The sequence below is a fragment of the Helianthus annuus genome, chromosome 7 (genome assembly GCF_002127325.2).
Source record: "Helianthus annuus cultivar XRQ/B chromosome 7, HanXRQr2.0-SUNRISE, whole genome shotgun sequence".
Classification (NCBI taxonomy): domain Eukaryota; kingdom Viridiplantae; phylum Streptophyta; class Magnoliopsida; order Asterales; family Asteraceae; genus Helianthus; species Helianthus annuus.
Genome location: NC_035439.2, coordinates 13,201,402 through 13,218,784, shown reverse-complemented (window position 1 = coordinate 13,218,784; position 17,383 = coordinate 13,201,402). Strand labels below are relative to the sequence as shown.

The 17,383-nt window shown below is 37.2% G+C and overlaps 1 long non-coding RNA gene across 8 annotated transcripts; it reads right to left on the bottom strand.

The window, feature by feature from the left end:
• Positions 1–438: 438 nt before the first annotated feature.
• LOC110867781 lies at positions 439–4,788 on the bottom strand. Of its 8 annotated transcripts, XR_002551889.2 has the most exons (9): positions 4,620–4,786; positions 4,263–4,365; positions 3,798–3,914; positions 3,669–3,718; positions 3,337–3,390; positions 3,058–3,237; positions 2,866–2,977; positions 1,676–2,520; positions 439–870 (listed from the first exon to the last, which is right to left on the bottom strand). It is a non-coding gene; the product is annotated as an uncharacterized LOC110867781 (long non-coding RNA). The 8 variants fall into 8 exon arrangements; XR_004862252.1 differs by having other exon boundaries at positions 1,676–1,745; positions 1,890–2,520; positions 3,058–3,718; positions 4,620–4,788; XR_002551886.2 differs by having other exon boundaries at positions 3,337–3,718; positions 4,620–4,787.
• Between the last annotated feature and the right edge of the window lie 12,595 nt (positions 4,789–17,383).

The window sequence follows — 17,383 nt, the reverse complement described above, 5'->3', positions numbered from 1 at the left end:
ACCCATTGTGATCAGTTATCCAATCTTCCCATTCATCTAATTAAGTAAACGAACTTACATAGATAGGCATAGTCACAATCATATTTAGATTGCATAGACCCATTATCTTAATAACCATCAAAGTGGCAGATGGCCTTAAATTTCTTCTCATAATAAAATATACTCCCTCCATCCCATTAAAAGTGTCCTATTTTGAATTTTCAAAGTCTTTATTTATAAACTTTGACCTTAAAAAATTTTGTTTGTGTTAGATAATAGTTGATGAAAGTTATATGATTTGAGTGTGTTTTACAAGTGTTTTTATCGGGTTAATTTTCATCAAGTTTTATATAACACAAAAAATATATAATTAAAGTCAAAGTTTATAAATAAAGACTTTGAAAATTCAAAATGTGACACTTTTAATGGGACGGATGTAGTACATATTAACATGATATGTGTTTTCAAATATGATTGAAGATGTAGTATATAGATGTAGTGAATTGGTCATGTTGTGTCGTAGGTCAAAATTGTTATTGGTACGCGATCTATGTTCCGGAACATCTACAGGTGCATTTATGGTTACGTTTCTTATGACGATTCAGTTGATGACGACTCGTTTAATTTAGCGCATTTTGAGGGTTGTGATTCCGAGGGTTCATGTTCTTCCTCTTGCTTCTCTGATGATGGTGACATAGCTTTTATCGGGCCGGGCTCTATTTTGGTTCGGGCTAGAGAACTCAAGATCTCATTCGTCAACTCGGTTTCTGATTTCTCTAGGGTGGATGAAGCGGGTTGGAATGCATCGATGCCAAACTTGCATTGCTTCTCAAATATCATCTGGAGGTATCTCCCTTGTTCTTCTATTCTCATCTGTAGATTCTTTTGAATCTGCATAAAAGATGGATGTTCATGTAGTAATGTTTGATTTGACATATTGGTCAAATGCCAAAAAAAAAAAAAAACTGATGTATGCTATTTTTGCTTAAACTTCTTGAAACATACTATAAATAGATTATGTTGGAAATATTCGAGTAAAATGTCGTTTGGGTCGCTGAGGTTTAGCCGGTTTTGCGACTTTTGTCCAAAGGTTTGTTTTTTCTACATCTGAATCCAAAAGGTTTGAAATCTTATCATTTTCATTCGGCTCGTTAACTCCGTCCATTTTTTCTCCTTTAAGTCATGGGTATTTTCTGTCTTTATTGTTAACTTAAAGGCCAATTCGGTCTTTTTCACTTTATGTAAAAAGACCGAATACCCCTGAAAAAAACTGAATTGCCCTTTAAGTTAACAAAAAAGACAGAAATACCCCCGACTTAATAGAGAAAAATAGATGGAGTTAACGGGCCAGATGAAAATGGCAAGATTTCAAACCTTATGGATTAAGATGCGGAAAAAAACAAACCTTTGGACTGAAGTTGCAAAACTGGCCAAACCTCAGGGGGGAAAATGACATTTTACTCTAAATATAAAATGGGAAATTTTGACCCGTTCACCCATTTCTTTGTAGCCAGTGTTTTTTTTACCTAATTGACTCTTAATAAAGCACAACCTTAGTTGACCCATTTGTAACTAAATGGGTCACAATTACCAATTTGTCATCTCTAATTCAACTTACTGATTATTGACATGAAAAAGAAAAACTGTAGAAAAAAAATAGTACCAGAAAGGAATCCCAAGTTATAAAAAAGTATACCTCAAGTTGCTCGTGTAGTCTTTTTTGAACTTCCACCTGTAGACGTAACGCTTAAGTCATCTCTGAACTCCTGTTGTATACGAAAGCTTGTTGACTTGTAAGCTTAATACAGTCATAAAAAAGTAACTGTAATAAACTACCTAACATAGTACATTAATGAGAGTAATCCTCAATTTCATGTGAATACATAAAGGTAAAGAAAAAACTAACTTACGTTTTCAAATCCAATGATGATAAATCATGCGTTAGGGGCCAGAAAGGTTAGAAAAAAAGACGTTTGGGGGGTAACCGATGTTAAAAAAAATTCTTTTTGGGGCTAAAAGGGTAAAAGTGATATAACCACAGGGGCCAAAATCGTAATTTACTCTAAAAAATACTTATATACATATGATAAAAATGAAATATTTTAAAATTAAATACATGTTATATCAAAGCAATATGTTCAAGGACAGTTATAAATACATGATCTAATTAGAAAGTTGCTCTTTGTAAGCAGAATACAAATATATGCTAAGATTAAAATTTTCGTTAATGAAAAGTTAATAAGTATAATAATTAATATAAATCTACAAATACGAAGTTTATCAAACCCATTTGTTAGCATTTGGAACGGGGGTCATCATCGAAGGAGGGTAAGATGTTCAGCTAACTCATGCAAGAGAAACTTAATGAAAATACTGGAATATGATGTGTCGCTTTTAGTTAGCCAAACATAAGAAAAACACCCCTGCTCCCATCTCCAAGGGTAAAATCACCAATATGAATCATGAAGCTGGGAATAATCTTGTAGAATGCACTTCCCTTGTAGTGAAGAGGCTTCCCGCTCTTTCTGATTACGTACTCCCCTGTCATGATTGGCAACAAACATAAAAAAATAAACACACATAATAAAATGGTGTTGATAAATATGCAGATTGTGATATGAAGTTAGAATATTGAGTGAATAAATAGTATTAGCATCTCTAAACAAAAGTCAAAACTTTTATGATATTAACAGAATACAAATTAGTAAAGAACAATCTTTCCTCAAAACAATTAAAAGAAAAGTTAGTGAATCCATACACCATCAAACTTGTTGTTTGGGAACTGTCTTTTCAAATAGACCAAATACAATTCTTTATCAAAATAAAGATATACATACATTTCACAACAATACGATTGCTAAAGACACATTAAAATTAGTTGTATACCTATTGATTATACGGTTGTGCCACTGCTATTAACATCAAAGAATAGTGGCAATCCACTTTCCAAAATATAAATACGCACACGGTTTGGTTGGTCCTAGACGGTTATCTGTACCTACAACATCAAAGAAAAAAATTACATCAATGAAAGTATTTCATATTATCGTTCAATTGAAGGAAGAATTGACTCGGTACCATCTTCCTTTCTCACATAACTTCACTGCCCACCAATCAATGAATAAATGGAATCTAACTTCATCATACTCTCATTGAGGAGAGGAATTGTGATGATAACTATGACGATCACGACGACTATGATGATCATCATGACCATGAAGATGGCGAGCCCTCTCCTTTAAGCAGTATCGTGAATAACTGTAACAGTTTTTTTTAAAGAAAAGAAACAAAGTTATTGCATAATTGTAGTAAACTATATGTTTTTGGAAGTAAAAAGTAGGATGCTTGCGAGTCAACATCGTTCGCTTTGCTAACAGATGAATCCCGACTCTTTTGGGAAGACTCAATCACCTGTTCAAGACATGTTATAGATTGATATAATGTGAAAATGATATATGAAATAAATAAGAACTTAAAGAAGTTTATGGCCAACGTGAAACAAAAATAACTTAAAGAAGCTTATTGGCCGATTGATGTGAAATTCGGTTGCCTCTGCCATGGGCTGCGAGGTACTCTTCATATGTTTGCGTAAACGCATGAATAGTGAGACCATCATAAACTACAGGTAATAAAATGTAAAATTGAACTAATGTGGGCATGCTTATACTAGTAAACAAAGAATAACATACCATATAAAGAATATCATCATCAGTAAGAACATTAGCATGTAGGCTTCTTTCTGCAGAAGTATATGCCATCCATCATATATGGAAGAACCATCTGTGATGATGTTTTAACAATCAAGTCTATAAACATACCCTTTTATATGATTCAGGGGACGATTCCATGGCGTCAATCGTCTTCAAAATGACTTGCAGAAATCCTTGATGTCCGAATAGATTTGAAATCCGCTTTGATGTCTCCAATCTAAAAATCTACAAAAATAATCTTAAAAAATTAGGAAATAACACAAAAAGCACCTAATTCATCATTTTTATCAAGTATACTTTTTTTTCTAAATGTATGTTTGAAGTATGAAGCATAGAACTGTTTAAAGAATTAAGTCTAGTGGTGTTACTTTGTTATTAGTTGTTCTTTTTTATATTTTCCACGGTTTCTTCTTCAAGAAAGACCCATCAAACCACAGCTTAACCCCAAACATACCAAATCAAACCATATTAAAAAAAAACAATATAAAAAAAACAAATTGTGCAAATGAAACCAAAAAACGTAAAAAATGATATTTCAATTGGGTAAAAACTAAAAATAACAAAGCAAATTACCAAATTGAGTATCTCTTCAACAGTTTCGAAGCCTTGTGTCCACATATTCTATAACAAAAAAAAATCATCAAAATGAAAGCTTTAAATGGTTGTTGTTGGTAACCTGCAAGCCATACAGATGCAACTTGTAATGTAAGTAATCATCAAGAAATAAAAATGTATTAAAAACATAATAAGCGCTAGATATGAACATCCTAATAAAATATAAAATATATATCATATATTAAAAAGTAAAAAACTTACCTTTGTGGCATAGCATAAACAGTTGAAGAAAAATCCATTACAAAGTAAAGGCAAGAAAATTATCTCTTCAAAATCAATGTTGTTAAGTAAATAATACGGAATTTGAAAGCTAACCTGAAGGATCTTGAATGTTCTATCTGAATAGAATGGTAGAGGAAGATTGGGATGCTTCTTGATTATAATTTTCTGATCAGAGACTATTAATTTGTTTGATATAAACAAAATCTGTAGCACATGGAGCGAGATAGTGATTAGCGTTAGGTAGATAAACTATTGAACACAATCAATAATTTACTGTATCTAATATTAAAAAGTTCAAATCATGAATATATCCAATACTGTTAGTGCACTACGTCTATTGACTTCGTCTTGTATCATGTAATATAATAGGATAGGATAGAATATCTTGTGCACGAGGTTCGAGAACTGAAAAGTGTTGGTTAAGCAAGGAGGTCCGCTTATATGGACATTGTCCATATAAGCGAACCACACACATCACATAGGTCTGCTCATATGACATGGTCACATAAGCGAACCACAAACACTATAAATAGTGCACTGGTTTGTTTCATTTGGCACGGATCTGAAAGTGTAACGAAGTGCTGCCAAATTGCTTCCAGGTTGTAAACATTGTCAAGAATCAATATAAGAAGCATTATATTTAGTTTGAGCGTCTGATTCACTGATTCCGCCTTTGAATTAGATAAACGACTCTTCTGATCGACTCATTCAGGGTCAACGACGATCCAACAAGTGGTATCAGAGCTCAGGAGGAAGAGTTTAGCTCAAATTGGATCCGTTTTCTGTCTTCTACACCTTCTTTTTCGATTTGGACAAGTTTCCACGGTTAAAATCGGACAAATTTTTCATAGAATGTGTGTTAGTGACTAATAACAAACCCTTGAAAGTTTCACATCATAATTCAAACTAAAAATGGACCAAATATCCTTCGATTGGAGATTCGCTCTTTTGGACAGTTGATAGGTCCGCTCGTGTGTTAACATAGATTCGCTCCAAAACATCTAGATCCGCTTCAGAGGTTCGCCTATTGTGTCACATTCAGACTAGTTTCGCTCAAAAGATTCGCTCGAACGGACACTTCCAGGTCCGCTCAAACATACATTGCCGGTCCGCTTATACGAACTGTTTCTGGTCCGCTTGAATAAACAGATTATAGTTCGCTTGAACAGACATTTACCAGATTCGCTCATCCGGTTATAACTTGGTCCGCTTATCCATACTTTAGTAGTTTCGCTTATTTGGTTAAACAGGAGGATCCGCCTATCTGTCCAATCAGTTTCGCTTATTCAGTTTAGTGGTGGTTCGCTCATTTGTCAAATTGTTTGTTTCGCTTATTCGGTCAAAGTGGTCCGCTTATTTGTCAAGTCTGGGTTTCGCTCGTTCGTTCAATCTGATTTCGTCCAAGTGTCAAGATCATTTCACGACAATCGAGTGTTATTGTATTTCAAATTACTTGATATTGTTTAAACTGATTAAGTTTGTTTGTTTGCTTCCAGGTCATTGAATTTCAGGTGATTCAAGATGTCAAACAATGGTGAAGAATTCTACAACACATTCTATAACGCGTTCACTTCCGGATCGTCAGATAGAAGATCTGAGTTGAAAGAATATTCGAGAGAAATTTCGGAGAATTTGAAGTTCGAAAACATGTATGGAAGTCAACAGAAGCCACCAAAGTTGATGAAAGTCGAAGACTATAATTGGTGGAAAAACAGGTTTGAAGGTTGGGTAAAAGCTTTCGTTCCTGAAAGCTGGTTAAAATTAGTGAGTGAATATAAAGCACCAGTGAAAGAAGGAGGAGAGTTAATAGATGAGAAAGATTTTATGGAAAAAGATATAAAAGAGGTTGTGACTGAATATAGAATGATAACGTTGATCAAACAGTCAGTGAGAGATGATATTATCTCGTTACTTGAACAAGAAAAAACTTCAAAGAGATTGTGGGAAGCATTATAGAAAAAGTGCGTTGGTAGTAATGAAATTGTTAAAAACAAAAAGAAATTGTTGCGTAAAGAGTTTGATGTGTTCAATTGCATGAAAAATGAATCTGTTTGTAAGATGATTGAGAGATTTGGATATCTGAAAATGGAGCTGGCCAGATATGAAATCTCATATCCTGAAGAAGAGATGGTGGATAAATTGTTTGATGCATTGCCCAATGATCAAGATTGGCAATATTTTGCTCTTATGCTAAAGAATACGATCAAGCCTGGTGATTTAAAGGTTGATTTGCTGATTGAAAGGCTTGAAAGCCATGAGTTGGAGATAAAAAGATCCAAAGTCAACAGTCCAGCTTATCAGCAGAATGTGGAACTTTACTACAGAGGAAATGCACCACAGGCTGATTCTCCAAAAACTGCGTTTTCTGCAGAAAGTTCAAATTCAGTGAACAATGAAAGTCTTCACAGTGGTTTTCACAGTGGATCTTCTTCAAACACTTCAGACCAATCTGCTTCAAAGAATCTATTCCAGTGTACTATCGCAGTTGATTTGAAGAATGGGCAGAACTTCAGCGAAGAATCGGCGAAACAACAGATGGTCTTCTTGGCATCTGTACTTGAATCGTATGAATGCCTCGTTGCAGCGAAGATTGGCAATACCAATTTGACGAAAGAAGATTATGATCAGCTAGACCCCGAGGATATGGAACTAATGGATATAAGATGGTGCATGGCCAGTGCGGTTCGTCGAGCACAGCGGTTCATGGAGATCACCGGGAGAAAGTCAATTGGGGGACCATCTACCAAACTGGGATTTGATAAATCCAAAGTGACATGCTTCAAATGCAAACAAAAAGGTCACTTCAAGCGCGAGTGCAGAAATGCGTATGCTGCGGATGATTCTGAGAACCCGTTCAACGAAGATTATTACAAGAAAGCGATTTACCATCAGAACAAGTCTGAGCCACCAAGATTGAAACAGCCGGAAGAAAAATCAAGGGCTCTTGCAGTTATATATGATGATGAAGGTTATGATTGGAGCAAAGAGGTTCTACCAGAAAAAGATGCAGTTGGATATGCATTTGTTGCAAATGATGATCATGATGCCTGGTGGAGAAGAGACAGTGCGAGATGGGAGATTAGAAAATTGAATGAACCATTTCAAGAAGCACAAAGAGCCAAGAGATGGAATGAAGAGTTGGAGTGTTACATGGATCCACAGGGTAATCCAGTAGTTGATCCGTCAAAAGTGGATTTTGATGCTGTAACCAATCTGTTTCCAAGTGAGGGAACTTTCAACACAAGAAGGCTTTCTGATAAAGGTTATCTACCAGATTTGATGAACAAGTTAAAGGAGGTTTTTGAAGCAAGTCTACCGAAGGTAGTAGAGATGAGAAAGAGAAAAGAAGAAGAATTGAAGAAGTTGATTGAAGAAGTGAAGGCTGATACGAAGACTGCTGCTGAAAAAGCACAGAAATCTGAAGAGAAAGGAAATGCTGAAGAGAAAGAAGGAAAAGAGGAGAAGGCAGTGGAAGATCAGAAAGCTGAGAAAGAAGATTTGGTGCTGAAAGAAAATGAGGTAAATAAATCTTCTGACTTATTAAATGTTGAGATTGTTGATAAAAATGAAAACAAGTGCAGGAATTGCATAGAAGTGTGCAAAGCCTGTACAAAAAAAGATGACATTATAAAAATAAAAGATAATGAAATGAATAAACTTGAAGATGTTTTAAAAATGAAATGTAAAGAAAGAATTGAAACAGAAGAAAGTTTAAAATTAAAAGTTGAGAAGTTAACACAGAAATGTCATGATTTTGAAGAAGAAAATAAGATTTTGAAAGAAAAATGTGCCGCAAAATGTGTTGACTGTGTTGAGAAAGAATCTAAATTTCAATGAGTTACAAAAACAATATGATTCTTTAAAATGGTCGAGTCAGAGAGTACAGGAAGCTTATGATACTTTGAAGAGCCAAGTCAAAAGTTTTGATCAAAGACTGTCTGAAACTTTAACAACAAAAGAAATGTATGAAAGAAAGTTTAAAGAAAAGCAAATTGAATTGAACAAGTGTGTTGATGAAATTGCTAATCTTAAACAAGTCTTGGCTGAAAAAGAAAAGATTGTTACAAAACTTCAAAGTTATCATAACTCTTCGTACATTCTCGAACGCATTTTCAATATCACACCGGATGACAAAGATACTAATAACTGTAAAAAGGGTATTGGTTCAGAATTTCATCAGGTACCGCCACCATTGAGAAACAATTATACTTTTTATGATGAAGAAAAGGTGGAAAAGGGTTTGAACATAGCTGACCAATTACCTGAAAGTATCGATGTGACTTACACCAAATCTGATGATGCTGATGATTCAGAGGTGGTAAGTAAGGTGGTTGATAGTGTTTTGAAAGATGAGTCTACAAAAGGTAAGTCTGAATCACAGGATGAAGATGAAGGAAATCTTTATGATGGATATCTGAAAGATACAGAATTCGAGAAGAATTTGAATGATGATTCAAAAGGATTGGTTTATACCATAATTGGATCGGACAAACTATTCTTAGATGTTATTTTCCCGATTCAGAATGTGATTTCAGAGAAAATTGACAAAGTTTTCAAGATGGTTGAAATTGAGAAATCTGAAATGTCGAAGTTTGCTGGTAAAGGTTACAAAGGTTCGTATAACAAACCTGGTTCTAAGAAGAAAAACATGAAGGCTGGTTTTGTGACAACTCGGACTTTAGACTTACTTTGTGTAACGACACGTGTTTATGAGAACGTTATTAATTGAATAACTATGTGATTATGTTATTATGTGCATGGTGCTATATGTTATGTGATTGTATTTATGTATGTTAAACGAGCCCAAACCGCACAACTTGATCCGATCGCACAACACTATACTCGAGCGCACAAGTCATTTGGGCCACACCTTGTACGCGGACCCATTAGGCAGCCGAGTAGGGCTCGGCCCACTCCCCACTCGCAAACACAAAACCAAGTGTAGGGATTTGATTTCATTGTTTTGCAAAACACATTAACACACACAAACCCTACTTGCTCTCTATCTCTCTCTCTCTCGTTTTGCTTGGAAACCCGACGGCACTCATTCAACCGATTCCTACATCTCGGTTAGTGTTTGTATTGTTTTGCTTATTGTATGATTACATGCTTAGACTTGAATGATTAGGATTGATGATTTGATGAACTATATGATCTAAGTATGTATGTTCTTGTAAATCGGCTATCATGAATTGATTTTATGTGATGATGATGTTATGATCTTAACGTAGAATCGGATGTATGAATATATATTCAGCTGTGATGTAATTACGTGTTAATCGGCTCACATGTATGGTTAATGTTCACAAGAATCGGATGGTATGATATAAATCAAATGGTAATCGTTGATGCATGAAAAACCAGTCGATGTGCTATATGTTCCGGGTTGAATGTGATGATGCATGTTAATGTAAATTGTTATGTTTTTAAGTGATGTTCATGTATGTTCCGGCTAGGGTTCATAAGGATTTGAGGATAAAAACCCATTTGATCGATAATATGTTGTATGATTTGTTGGAAACTGTTAATTGATTTGATAAACATGGAAACCAATTATGTTAATTGATTTGTGTAAATGCCTGTAACCGATCTGCATGAAATCAGGAAGATGGTTACGAGTTGATAGACTTAGCACGGTTGCGAGTCCAGTTGCGACTCGGAACCTCACACACAGCAGCACAACACGGGACCGAGGTTGCGAGTCCGGATTGCGACTCGAGACCACAGCAGCACGAGCCGCAACCACGGTTGCGAGTCATGTTGCGACTCGTAACTGGACCATGATGAGCCGAAACCACAGTTGCGACTCGTAATCTCATGTTGCGACTCGTAATCCCTTGTTGCGACTCGAGATCGCTGGTTGCGACTCGAGACCGGCTATGCACGTACACTGTTTTAGACCTACACTATCACGGGCCCAATTGATTGGGCCAAGTAATTGGACTTGTTTACATATCTGCTAATTGGACTGCTTATGTTAATTGGGTCGAGACCTTTATGTTGGACCTCTTATAAGTTGGGCCGGGTATAGTTCGGGCTTAGGCATTTGAATCGTACAAGTGGTGTACTTAACGTGCTGACTGTTTACGTGCATACGTGTTTGTTTTGATGTATACGTGCATTACTTGAACCGAACCTGACTTATGTGGTAACCCTGTTAGGACGTGGTTGACCACTGTTAGTTCAAGAGTCTTTTATTCGTGTATCTGCCGAGCAAACCAAGGTGAGTTCACACATCCAAGGCATGGGATTCCCGGGTGGGAATTGGGTTGGAATGATTTGATATGGAATGATTACTCGTACTTACGCAATCACTAGACTATAGACCATCGTCCTCAGGATAGTCAGGACACGTTACGTAAATCCTGCGTAACCCAGTAATTGCTAATTGTCTCCCGGGTCGGGAGGACACGTTACGTAAATCCTGCGTAACCCAATACCTTCTACTGTCTTCCGGGTCGGAAGGACACGCTGTGTAAATCCTGCGCAGCCCCCCACACGTACCACTGTCCTCGGGGAAGGGCACGTCACGTAAATCCTGCGTGACCCTGTACGTATTCCTGTTCTCGGGTTAAGAAGAACACATGGTTGGAAATAGTCTAGTAAGTACCATAATGGGAAGCCCCGTTATAAAGGATAAACGTGAGAATCCCTCACCAATAGAATATTCTTGCTTGGGAAGCCTTATTAGATGAACTTACGCATGATTATTACGAACTTACTTTCTGTGAACTCGCTCAACTAGTTGTTGATTATTTGCTGCATGCCTTGCAGGACCTTAGGTATTCTTGGAGCTTGCACAGGGAGGAGCAGGTCGTTGTGGGATATGGATCATGAACGATATTTGAACTTATAACTATTTTGGAGTTTACACTACTATGCTTCCGCTACTTAAACAATGTTTGGTTTTGAAACATCAATCATGTCATGATGAACTACCTTAATTACTTTTATTATCATTAAATGCTATGTTTGATATGATTGATGGCTTGATCCTGGTCATGTCACGCCTCCAAGCGGTGGTATTCCGCGTGTGGATTTTGGGGGTGTGATAGATGTGACACCCCAGGAAAATCAGTTTACCTAGCTTCCTCAGTGAGTGAATACCAAATTTCGGGACGAAATTTCCAATTAGTTGGGGATAATGTGACAACTCAGACTTTAGACTTACTTTGTGTAACGACACGTGTTTATGAGAACGTTATTAATTGAATAACTATGTGATTATGTTATTATGTGCATGGTGCTATATGTTATGTGATTGTATTTATGTATGTTAAACGAGCCCAAACCGCACAACTTGATCCGATCACACAACATTATACTCGAGCGCACAAGTCATTTGGGCCACACCTTGTACGCGGACCCATTAGGCAGCCGAGTAGGGCTCGGCCCACTCCCCACTCGCAAACACAAAACCAAGTGTAGGGATTTGATTTCATTGTTTTGCAAAACACATTAACACACACAAACCCTACTTGCTCTCTATCTCTCTCTCTCTCTCGTTTTGCTTGGAAACCCGACGGCACTCATTCAACCGATTCCTACATCTCGGTTAGTGTTTGTATTGTTTTGCTTATTGTATGATTACATGCTTAGACTTGAATGATTAGGATTGATGATTTGATGAACTATATGATCTAAGTATGTATGTTCTTGTAAATCGGCTATCATGAATTGATTTTATGTGATGATGATGTTATGATCTTAACGTAGAATCGGATGTATGAATATATATTCGGCTGTGATGTAATTACGTGTTAATCGGCTCACATGTATGGTTAATGTTCACAAGAATCGGATGGTATGATATAAATCAAATGGTAATCGTTGATGCATGAAAAACCAGTCGATGTGCTATATGTTCCGGGTTGAATGTGATGATGCATGTTAATGTAAATTGTTATGTTTTTAAGTGATGTTCATGTATGTTCCGGCTAGGGTTCATAAGGATTTGAGGATAAAAACCCATTTGATCGATAATATGTTGTATGATTTGTTGGAAACTGTTAATTGATTTGATAAACATGGAAACCAATTATGTTAATTGATTTGTGTAAATGCCTGTAACCGATCTGCATGAAATCAGGAAGATGGTTACGAGTTGATAGACTTAGCACGGTTGCGAGTCCAGTTGCGACTCGGAACCTCACACACAGCAGCACAACACGGGACCGAGGTTGCGAGTCCGGATTGCGACTCGAGACCACAGCAGCACGAGCCGCAACCACGGTTGCGAGTCATGTTGCGACTCGTAACTGGACCATGATGAGCCGAAACCACAGTTGCGACTCGTAATCTCATGTTGCGACTCGTAATCCCTTGTTGCGACTCGAGATCGCTGGTTGCGACTCGAGACCGGCTATGCACGTACACTGTTTTAGACCTACACTATCACGGGCCCAATTGATTGGGCCAAGTAATTGGACTTGTTTACATATCTGCTAATTGGACTGCTTATGTTAATTGGGCCGAGACCTTTATGTTGGACCTCTTATAAGTTGGGCCGGGTATAGTTCGGGCTTAGGCATTTGAATCGTACAAGTGGTGTACTTAACGTGCTGACTGTTTACGTGCATACGTGTTTGTTTTGATGTATACGTGCATTACTTGAACCGAACCTGACTTATGTGGTAACCCTGTTAGGACGTGGTTGACCACTGTTAGTTCAAGAGTCTTTTATTCGTGTATCTGCCGAGCAAACCAAGGTGAGTTCACACAGCCAAGGCATGGGATTCCCGGGTGGGAATTGGGTTGGAATGATTTGATATGGAATGATTACTCGTACTTACGCAATCACTAGACTATAGACCATCGTCCTCAGGATAGTCAGGACACGTTACGTAAATCCTGCGTAACCCAGTAATTGCCAATTGTCTCCCGGGTCGGGAGGACACGTTACGTAAATCCTGCGTAACCCAATACCTTCTACTGTCTTCCGGGTCAGAAGGACACGCTGTGTAAATCCTGCACAGCCCCCCACACGTGCCACTGTCCTCGGGGAAGGGCACGTCACGTAAATCCTGCGTGACCCTGTACGTATTCCTGTTCTCGGGTTAAGAAGAACACATGGTTGGAAATAGTCTAGTAAGTACCATAATGGGAAGCCCCGTTCTAAAGGATAAACGTGAGAATCCCTCACCAATAGAATATTCTTGCTTGGGAAGCCTTATTAGATGAACTTACGCATGATTATTACGAACTTACTTTCTGTGAACTCGCTCAACTAGTTGTTGATTATTTGCTGCATGCCTTGCAGGACCTTAGGTATTCTTGGAGCTTGCACAGGGAGGAGCAGGTCGTTGTGGGATATGGATCATGAACGATATTTGAACTTATAACTATTTTGGAGTTTACACTACTATGCTTCCGCTTCTTAAACAATGTTTGGTTTTGAAACATCAATCATGTCATGATGAACTACCTTAATTACTTTTATTATTATTAAATGCTATGTTTGATATGATTGATGGCTTGATCCTGGTCATGTCACGCCTCCAAGCGGTGGTATTCCGCGTGTGGATTTTGGGGGTGTGACAGGTTTGGGTTATAAGAAGAAACAAAGTCGAAACAGAACTAAAATACCAATTTGTCAGACCAAAATGAGTTTTATTCAAGGAAAAAGTTTCACAGAAGAGGAAAAACTCAAAATTGGACAACAGTCTAATGCAGAGTTTGAGGCTATGAAAAAGAAACAACATCAGGCCAAGGATGTGTCAAAGAAAGTGTGTTTTAAATGTGATCAAATAGGACATGTTGCACGAAAGTGTCCAAATCCAAAGCCTGCTGAGGTTAAAAAACAGACATCTGAAAGTGTGAAACCAAGGTCAACCAGATTTGATTCGAGACAAACTTGGAGGTATAATACAAACAAGTTTGCCTCAAATCAAAATTGGAAATCAAAACCGAACAGGTTCAATTCTAGACAGACCTGGAACTCTCACACACCCAGATTGAGAACAACACAGAGATGGAGAACATCTGTCGATATGACAAAACCTCAAGTGTTTTGGAAACCGAGTGTTGTTCAAAAACAGAAAATTGAAAAACAGACAAATTACAAACGAGGAACACCAACAAGTCAAACATGGTCTGTTAAGAAACATGTCAATTCGGTAAAAGACGATAAAGTTGAGATTAAAATTGATGATGTTTTTGAGAAAACTGACAGAAATTATCCAATTTTACATGGAAAAATTCATGTTCAATTACCTGAGTCTAAACAGGCTTGGGTTGCTTTGTTCAAATGATCAAATTGTTGATTGTGCAGGTGCTCAATGGTGCTGAAGATTGTGAGATTGTTGGTTGGAGCAGCCTGGCACAGCAAGATGTTGATGAACCCTGGTTTTGGTCAAATAGGGAGTTTGTATGTTGTTTTGTGTAATAACTGTATCGTTTGTTGTTAAGTTTGGTTGAATAAGTGTTGATAGACTACGCCGAAACCCTCACGGCTGAACAAGCATGATTACTGTCACAGATTGAAGCACGGTTTTCTAACTGTCAAAATCAATGGGTTGTAAATCATGGGGGTACTTGATAGTAGATTGTCTGCAAATCAGAGCACTTTAAGCAGAAAATGGATGGCGAGACAAAGCTATCAGTATCGGTTTGTCAAATTTTCTTTAATGATTTTGCATTTTAGGGGGAGAAAGATTGTCAGAAAATACAAAAACATTAGAAAATTTGAAAAAGCAAAAAACATGATAAAATTCAAAAATTTGAGTTTTGCGTAAAAGAGGAAATGATAGTACATCAGTAGACAGTTACAGTATGCTAAAGAATTGTAAAGAATTAATAGTGTTAAACAGTCTCACTGATGATATGCCGATAGGTTTTTATACACTTAGTAAACTTTTTCGGGATATAAACCTAAAATTCAAACTTGCTTATTTCGTGGGGAACACTACTTGAATATATAGGTAACCCCTGAAATCTCGTTTGAAAGGTCCCATATTCTGAGATACTAGGTCTTTATACTCAGTGATATCTGGGGTATTATTCCGGGACTTCTGCTGTATGGAAATACTGACCTAGTCCCCGAATAATACTTTCTGCAAATGCTTGAAACACAGCATCGCCCTCAGCAAGCTGATGAAACAATAAAATTGATAGTCGCTGCTGTTGTAACTAAAAGATCCTCTAAAGGGGACACACTAAAAGTCGAGCCGTCATCTCTTTGCTGAACGGAAGTTCTGACCTGAGCTCTCACGGTTTCGCATCTAACCCCTTACAGATATCATCTGTGGTATACTCACCTGTAAGACTGAATATCTGGGATTCTGGATACGGGAGTATATTCAAGAGGTGGAACACATGAATGAGTTTAAGTTCTTAAAACATCTAATCGTATCCCGAATCAGTTGAAATTTGTATGAAAATTTAAGTGGATCAGTATATCGACAATCTAAGTGAATTGTTTAATTCTTAACGTGTAACTAAGCTCAACGGTACTTGTAACTTGTCAAAAACTGATATGATCCTCTGTCGCATACTCAAAACAAAAATATTATTTGTAAATATGTTTGTACATATTTCTTTACTGCTTTATATTTTCAGAAAATACAAAAAGATTTTGATTTCTGCTTTATTTTCGATAAACCGATGTCTGAGTTGCTGAGTTTCAAAATCTGAGTAAGCTGATTGTGTTTCTGAAAATAAAACAAGTTCATTAATTTGAAACTTGAAATTTCTAGAAAAGTTCAAAAACAGTTTGTGATATCTCCAAGGTCATTAGTTTGGACTTGGATGATAAATTGTGAGGGAGTTGGATTCTTTAATGCTGCCATATCTGTTGAGTTGGTTGATAGGGGGAGTAGATTAGAGGATTTGATTGATGATTTTAAAATGTTGTTACTTATCATTTATATGAGTAATTGCAGGAAAAGATCCAGGCTACGATCCCAAAAGCAAAGTCTGGGGGGGAGTCTGATGACAAGCTGAAAGAGAGAATGAGCTTGTAGCTGGAAAGCTAGGTGCCGATCCCTAAAAGCACAGAAGCTTGACGAGAGGGGGAGCCAGCTGACGATGAAAAGTTGATGTTAGAGATAGTGTAGAGATCTTGGTGAAAAAGTCAAAGAGAGAAGATGATCAAAGAGAAAGATTGAAGGATACTTACATTGTTACAATCTGAATGGTCACTGAAGACTTCGTCAATATCCGAGGGGGAGTCTGTTAGTGCACTACGTCTATTGACTTCGTCTTGTATCATGTAATGTAGTGCACGAGGTTCGAGAACTGAAAAGTGTTGGTTAAGCAAGGAGGTCCGCTTATATGGACATTGTCCATATAAGCGAACCACACACATCACACAGGTCCGCTCATATGACATGGTCACATAAGCGAACCACAAACACTATAAATAGTGCACTGGTTTGTTTCATTTGGCACGGATCTGAAAGTGTAACGAAGTGCTGCCAAATTGCTTCCAGGTTGTAAACATTGTCAAGAATCAATATAAGAAGCATTATATTTAGTTTGAGCGTCTGATTCACTGATTCCGCCTTTGAATTAGATAAACGACTCTTCTGATCGACTCATTCAGGGTCAACGACGATCCAACAAATACAATCAACCGCACCATGATCAACGATTCTTACCTGGAAGATAATCTTCGGCGAGCTAATCCGAATCGTTATCGGTTTGAACATTTACGTATACTAATGAATTTGATATAAATTGATTGAAAATAGATAGGGTAATTTTACATCCACAGAGTTGTTTATATGATAAAGGTTTAAAGTCAGCAACTTATTAACGTTAACAGCACATCAATTTATGTAAGAAAATCAAAATTTGATTCAGGGTGTCATGTCTTTTAGAATTTATACATGTAGTGAGCAGCAATCTCAAAGTCAGGT